The sequence below is a fragment of the Arvicanthis niloticus genome, chromosome 26 (assembly GCF_011762505.2).
Source record: "Arvicanthis niloticus isolate mArvNil1 chromosome 26, mArvNil1.pat.X, whole genome shotgun sequence".
Taxonomy (NCBI): domain Eukaryota; kingdom Metazoa; phylum Chordata; class Mammalia; order Rodentia; family Muridae; genus Arvicanthis; species Arvicanthis niloticus.
Window position 1 is genome coordinate 18561667 of NC_133434.1, and position 7975 is coordinate 18569641.

General features: G+C 42.4%; 1 non-coding gene across 1 annotated transcript; it reads right to left on the bottom strand.

The window, feature by feature from the left end:
* Positions 1 to 339: 339 nt before the first annotated feature.
* LOC143439483 (U7 small nuclear RNA) lies at positions 340 to 398 on the bottom strand. Its single transcript, XR_013107705.1, has one exon. It is a non-coding gene; the product is annotated as a U7 small nuclear RNA (small nuclear RNA).
* Positions 399 to 7975: the final 7577 nt, after the last annotated feature.

Here is a 7975-nt window from a genome sequence, read left to right on the forward strand (position 1 = left end):
AAAAAAAAAAAAAAAGACTCGAAGTCAAATCTTGGGTCCAAGTTGACAGCCTATATTCTTCTCAAGATGGCTCCCTAGACAGTTCTCTGTAGATAGCTATTTGCTCTCTAGTCTGCTTAGGACAGCTTTTCAGACTGCTCTCTGTCTGTTCTTCTCTCCTCTAGACAGCTTTTTCTTACTATTCTAAAACACTCTCTGGTTGAAACAGTTCTCTCTGCTAGTAAAAATTCTAAAAGCTCTCTGGATGGCTCATGGGTTTTCTGATCAAAGTTAGAAAAGCTGCTATTCTTGGGTGTTCTGACCAAGTCATGAATCCTAGAAAGTTTCTAAAAGTAATTATTGAGTTTTCCAATCAAAATCAGAAAGCCAGAAAAATTGTAAAAGAGCTGTGTCCACTCTTCGGACAGCCTTCTCTGGATAGCTGGTAGAAAACACTGTGAAAAGCTGTGTTAGCTCTCTAAGTAATTCTTGAGATGTCCAACCATGGTCAGAAATTCTATTAGAAAAAATTCTAAAAGAGCTATGAAAATTTCCAAAAGAGCTTTGTTCGCTCTCCATGGATTTTCTGACTAAAATCAGAAATCTTGTTAGAAAAAAATTCTTGAAGAGCTGTGTTTACTCACCAGAGATCTCCAGATAGCTCAGCTCTTTCTAGGAAAAAAATCCTAAAGGGGAAAGAGCTATCACTTTCTGCTAGCTCACCTCACACAGACCAAAAGCCCAGTTTTTCATTTACATATCAATTTAGTTATTTACTCCAGGTTCCCTTTTGATTAGTCTATGAATTAGCATCCTCATGACCCCAGCCCCTTGACTCTTAGGAGACAGCAAGCACATTATTTTAAGATTGCAAAAGAATTCAGAGATCTGCCTGCCTCTGTTAAGCATAGATGCTAAACTTCTAGTGGAACCCTGCCCTGAAATTACTATTTCTACCACACCTGGACCTAACTTTGCTCTGTCCCAAGCTAATAGTGATATCCAGAATCTGTCTGCTTTTGTAAGCACAAATAAAAAAAAACTTAGCTGGGTGAGATCTTGTCTTGCGATCACCATGTCCTAAACCTCTTTATCTCCTTCCTTGGTATCTTTCTGACAAGCTGGCTCATAGTGCAAGCTGCCTCTGTTTGAAGACCCCCTCTCTGGGGAGACCGTCACTCAAGTCTCAGGAAGTTACGGCCACCCAAAAACTCGCAAGACACCGAATCTGGATGCAAACAGCAGAGGCTTTATTAAGGAGAGTTACCCAGCTAACGGTCAATTCGTTTGCCCACACAGGAGCTGAATTGACAAAGACCGGCTGGCTGGGGGGCTTTTTAAAAGGGGAGTGAGGAGGGGGTGAGGGGTTGCTAAGGAAACATAACATAAAAATAGCAGAAAATTCCAGAGGAACCCAACCTAAGTGAGTCAGGGTCATGTGGAAAACACTCTGTATACTCATTCTTCTCAAAAATGTGGTCTTGCCATGTCACTGTGGCCCTGCCCTGTCACTTGATCAACTATTTCTCAGTTGCTCTGGACACTGTCCTGCCCTGTCATCGTGGTTACTAGTTTCTCAGCACCACCTAGATGACTTGCATTCCTCTCTTCCGGTTCCTGAAACTGGCCAGTCTACATTTTTAGCCTGCTTCAGAGAAAATTTTCCATGCCCTTTAAAGTGAGGCTTAGAGAAAAGCCTATATATATATCATAAAATGATTTTTATAATTTTTCACTCTACATGTTCTTTTAGATTCGTGAAACCCCTCATGTAATTCATATTGAATCCTTATATTTTGCATAGTTGAGAAATTATATCTTTTTGAACTCATATTTTAGAGTTCTTTTCTTAAAGGCTGTCTTGAAGGTCCCAGCCTTTACCATTTTGCTGAGATATTAGTCACACCTTTGCCTCCCAGATGCGCACTGTCTCATGGAGTCATTAATGTTAACAGAGAGGACATTCCCTAAAGGAGAAACATAAAAATATGTACATTATTCTACAAACAAGCCTTAAGCCCACAGCAGCTATCAACACTTGCGGTAGCCCACACATGCTAGTCATGTCCCAGGGGCAGGACCCATGTCATTCTATCCCTACCAAGACCATGCCAGACAGGGGAAACAGAGTTCAATTCCCCAAGACCAAAATCTTAGAAAAAATGGAAACAACTCACACAAGCTGTGCTCTGACTTTCATGTGAGAGCTGCCATACATACATGCATATGTACATACATGTGTGTGTGTGTTTTAAATGTTCTTTAAAAATAATAGTAAAGGCTTTAAATATAAAGTAGAGCCAAACATTTATACATAATTGCACATTGCATAGCTGCTGGATGGAAGGCACCATGCAAGTACTTAAAATACATTATACGTTATACATTATATCATACTGTATTGGATTATATTATATTCATACCATCATAATGATCCTGAGAACATTTTACCTCTTCCCCTCCCTTGTTTACTCTGTCTTAATTTCCTTACAGCAAAATGAGGATAATATAAAACTACCTTTGGAGGTTGTTATATTAACTGAATGACTTGTGGGCAAAAGTTCAATAGAGTCTCTGAACCGTAGAAAGTGTTACTTAAGGGTTATCTGTTATTTAACTAGAGCACAGCATTGAAACTCAATAAAATCAAGTAGCATACAAGCCCTGAAAGCTAGGGAGAGAGAAGCCAGGATTGGAGTCTGACAGCCTCAGAAATGACACCTGGCTGGGTTTTTTTTTCGCAGAAGTTGTGATCCCTCGCCCTGGGTAGAGAGACATGTCTGAGCCTTCTAGAAGAACTATGGGCTTTACTTTCTCTGTCACCTGGCATCCCTTGTTTATGATGGTACTTTAGCCTTTTTAAAAATATGTATTTATTTTGAATTTATGTGTGTGTGCGTGTGTGCATATGCACACACGTGCATGTGTGTAATTGTGCACATGTAAATGCTAATGTCTCTAGAAGACAGGAGAAGCCATCAGATCCCCTGGAGTTTGTTGTAGTAAATATTATTTGGGGGATTTTTAACCCCACTTAGATCATATAGTTTCAAAATAAAAGACATAAAACCTTCTACATTTATAAGCCTTATAGCATTAGATCTGGGAAGATATCAACCCCTATGCTATTTTGTCTAATTCCCTCTCAATAACCCCAGGATATCACTTGCCATGTCTTGCCTGGGGCACTCCTACTCCAACAAACAGGCCCTCATGGCCATGCATTCATGATCCATCTACCCCATGGTGGCTTCCTTCTTCCTCTCCTCACTCCTTCTTTCCTCATGGTCCCTGCCTGATACCCCTAGAATATTTTATAATTTATGAAGTGTTTTATATGTAAAAGTTCCCATAAAAGACAAAAAAATTCTCTAGAGTGGATGAGTGGATATTTCTGATTTTTTTTTTTTTTTTTTGAGACTCAGGTTATAATGATGTTTTACTGGAGCAGCCAGGTGAAGGAATGTTTTGCTAAAGCAGACACAAGTGAAAGGATGTTTTGCTGAAACAGACACAGGCAAGGATGTTTTGCTATAGCAAACATGTAAAAGAACACATGATATTTAGAAGGAATAGAAATATGACCCCACAGACAGTGGGAGCTCGAGCACTGGTTTGCTTTGCTCCACTTCACTAGTCTTTGTTGACATGCATGTATTGGTTCACCTTACATTGCATTGCTGAGTTGTGCTTGTGGCGATGCCATAGAGAGAAACTCACCAAAGAACTTCTCATGAAATTCCTGCAGCTTCTTGCCACTTCCGCAGACTCGGCTAATTGAGGGGCCTTGTGGTTTCTTCTGGACTGAACTACACTTTCTGATTCATGTGTGCCAAGTGGACTGAACTGCAACTGCTGGTTTGTGTGTGATGTTGGCTAGTGGACTGGACTGAGAACAATGAAGATTGGAATCAGCCCAAAACACTATTTCTAAACAGGTCCACTTCCCCTGTACCCTAATAACCTTGCTAACAACCTAACCATGGGAGGTTGAACCCTTATTAAAGTAGGTTGTGAAAAATATATACCTACAAATCTCCACTGGGGACCTCTTGTTCCAGCCTTGAAATGTCAAAAGCTTGGAAGTCACCACCACCTCTGTCGCAAGGAAACTCTAAGAAGAAATGGAAAGCTAGAGACATTTCTTGGACCACCCCAGAACTAAGGTTATATGGAAAACTACAACTTCAAATGCAACAGACACATCAGAGTAAGGAACATGGGCTGAGATCAGCTTGGGACTTGGAGACAAATACCTTGAAGCCAGAAAGTGGTAGAAAAAAATTAAATGGAAAATTTGAAAACTTGCTAGAGACCAAACAAGAGCTAGTGCAGGCATGTAAAATTCCTGGGGTCACAGTCCTAAGGAAGCCTCCACAGTTTTCATCCAGGAAGCCCCTGAAGGTAAAGAATGAGATTTTTGAAAATGGCTACTAACCTCCAAGGAAAAAGATGATTTCCAGTTCATTCCAGTTTGAAAAAGGAAATTCCTCCTACACTACCCTGCTCCAAGACTTCTGTCTCACCTAAGGGAAGAAGTATTATAGTCAACAGGGCTCTAGACATCAAAGGAATAGACAGGAACATGGAAGCCAGGTTAGAGAATGAGAATCCCAAGGCCAAACACTATACAACTGGAGAAACATGATGACACAGCCCTGAGACACAGGACTATCGGAAGAATAAAGTATTTAATCCCAAGATCATAGAATCATCTCCTTTGCTTACTACCAACAGGACTCAAGAACAATAACAACATGCCTTAGTCACTGTTTTATTACTATGAAGAGACACTGGCAACTCTTATAAAAGAAAGCATTTAGTTGGGGCTGACTTACAGTTTCAGAGACTCAGTTCATTATCAGCGTGGCAGGAAGCATTGCAGGCTGACATGATGCTGGAGGAGCTGAGAGTTCTACATCCAGATTCACCGGCAACAGGAAGGAGAGTGAGCCCCTGGGCCTTGCTTAGGCTTCTGACACCTCAAAGCCTGTGGCACACTCCCTTTAACAAGGCCACATCTGCTCCAACAAAGCCACACCTCTTAATCCTTCTCAATAATGCCACTCCTTGGTAACCAAGCATTCAAATACATGAACCCATGGAGGCCATGCTTATCCAAACCACCACACAGCTTAAAGAAAGGCAAGACACAAACTCTCCCAGAAGGAAAATGAAAAACACTAAAGACAACAGGCCATACACTCCAGACAGGTCTGAAGTTTCTAAAATTACAGATGGAGCAAATATTACACACAGCCCCAGTTTTTAATCTAGTTAGCACAAATACATGGCACAAACGGCCCATTTACCCATATCCTAGTTCCCATTCAACAAGGCCACCTTCCAACAACACTACTATAAGTTATGCCAAAAGACAAAGTCTAAAACTCAGTCAAGGGCCTGGAGAGATGGCTCGGTGGTCAAGAACACTAGTTGCTCTTGCAGGCCTCTGACCTAAGCTGCTGCCTGCCTCTGTCCCAAGCTACATGGCCTCTCTTTGTCCTCTAAAGCCCTCTGGACTCACACAGTGGCCTTGTTAAGACCCACACATCTAGGGTCCCCTAGGTAATACATTAAAAAAAAAAAAAAAAAAAAAAAAACTCCTTTACGCTCTAACCCTCCCTTTGGGATTTTCCCATGATGTCTGTAAATGAAACAGCTCTCCATGTGCTGCCAGGAAGCCTTAAGCCACTGGTCCTGAAGGCATCCTGGTACCCTGTTTGCAACCCAGGCTGCTCACCCATTAACCCTTACCCTGACCCAGGATGGGGACAACACTTCTGCTGGAGTCCAAGCAACATGAGCTCTCTGAAAGCATAATGCTGCTGTGTGGCCTCCTCCCCCTAGCTTCCTCCTGCAACTGAGAAGATGTGCTTGTAGGCTACTCCTCTGTCCTACATGGGAAGCCTATCTACTATTGAAAGGCAAGCTCTCGCATCACTCTTTTAGCAGCACTTCCGGGTCACTGGCCTTTTTCCACAGATGTGTGTGTACCCTAGTTTAGCACACATGTCTCCCGCAGCTGTCTAGAAAATCACAAAGCGATTTACTTCTCTGGCTTGCTTCCAGATGAGATCAGAACCTATAATTTATTCCCCAGCAGCTGTATGTTATGAGTGAGGTGGGGAACTCCCAGAACTGACTTCTAGAGTCCGCCATCTTTCACCTGCCTATTCAGTTCATTATGAGAATTGCTTCTTTTGACACTAGTACCACTTCCACTCTCTCTGTGCAGCCACTAGAGCCTTGTGTCCTTCTGCACTTATTCCCTGGCCCAGGAGGTTGCTTCCCCATCAAAGGCCACCAAGAAGCAGAGTAGAGAGGGCTGCACTTCTTCCAAGCTGCTGTCATAAAAGAGGAACAGATGGGCGGTAAAATATGGCAGCTGCAGAGACCACAGAGCAAGGAGGGTTACAGCGGAGTAACAGAGACAAATGTATTCACTTCTAAAGCCTGGGACAGGCACAGCTACATGTATCTGAATACTGCTCATCCGACTGCCAGGGACATTGCTGTGCCAGGGCTCCAGCAGCCATTCTGAGCATTGCAAATACAGATTCCACCCATCTGTTCAGCCCAGAGAGTCAGGGTTGCGCATCTCCCAAACAGCACCATGGTAAGACTTGGAAAAAGCTGTCCTTTTTTCTTTCACATGCAGCCCTTCGTTAAGATAACCTTGGCAAGTGCAACTCATGTGTCTGTTGTGGTTTGAAACTAAAAGGTTCCCCCACAGGCTTATGTGTTTGGACACTTGATCCTCTTGGGAGGTTATTGAACCATTTGAACATGGTGCAGCCATAGAGATGGGGTCAGAGTGTTAAAGCCAGTCCAGGTTCCAGCTCAAGACCTCTGCTTCCTGATTAACTGAGATGTGAACGAGCAACCCTATGTTCCTGTTGCCACAGACCAGATGCTGAAATGCCAAGTCTTCTCTGCCACAATGGACTGTAGCCTTTCAAACTGTGAGCCAAAACGAATTCTTCCTGCCTCAGGTTGCTTCTGTCAGGTGTTCTGTCACAGCAATGTCGAGTAATTAACACAGTGTCTTTATACGGAGAACAACCTTCCCAGAACTACTAGGCAACCAACTCAACACAAGCTACAAAGAAAATCTTGTTAATCATGTGTGGTGGTTTGAATAGAAATGGCCCCCATAGACTCATGTGTTTAAATGCTTGGCCCATAGGGAGTGTCACTACTAGGAGGTGTGGAGTAGGTGTGTCCTTAATGGAGGAAATGTGTCACATCAGGCAGGCTTTGAGGTCTTATGTGCTCAAGCCACACTCAGTGTGGCACACAGTCTCCTCTTACTGCCTGAGGATCAAGAGATAGTACTCTCAGCTCCTTCTCCAGCACCATGCCTGCCTGCTTGCTGCCAAGTTTCCAGCCATGATGATAATGGACTAAACCTCTGAAACTGTAAGCCGGTCCAATTAAATGTTTTTTGTTATAAGAGTTGACATGGTTATGGTTTCTCTTTACATCAGTAAGTCATTAATTAAAACATCATGGCTGTTTGAGAGATAAGAGCCAATGGACTCTTCTAGTTCTAGAGTCCCTTCACCTGAATTGTCAAAAGTATCTTTGTGGCTAATTATCTTTGACCTGAGGATAATCAGGTCAAAATAAAGTGATGTTGGCATGAATAGGCAGCTACCAGTTCACATTTCTGCCATCAACTACATGGTTAAGACTAAGCAGAGAGTTCAGTTCCTCAATACTGTGATTTCTTATCTGTTAACTGAAGGTCTTATTATTTTCTTCTATGGGAATTTAAGAAGGTAACACTGAACTATCTAAATACAGATATATCTATGGCTGGTCCACTACAAGAACCAATAAGTGTTCAGTAACTAGGGTTATTGAGAGATTGGTCCATCTCTCACCTCCTCAGGACCATATTCTCATACCTCAGCTCTTGCCTTAGTTTGAGTTCCCCAGACAATGAGATCTGGGATCTTAAATGGCTTATATAAGCTGTCCCCCTAAATTT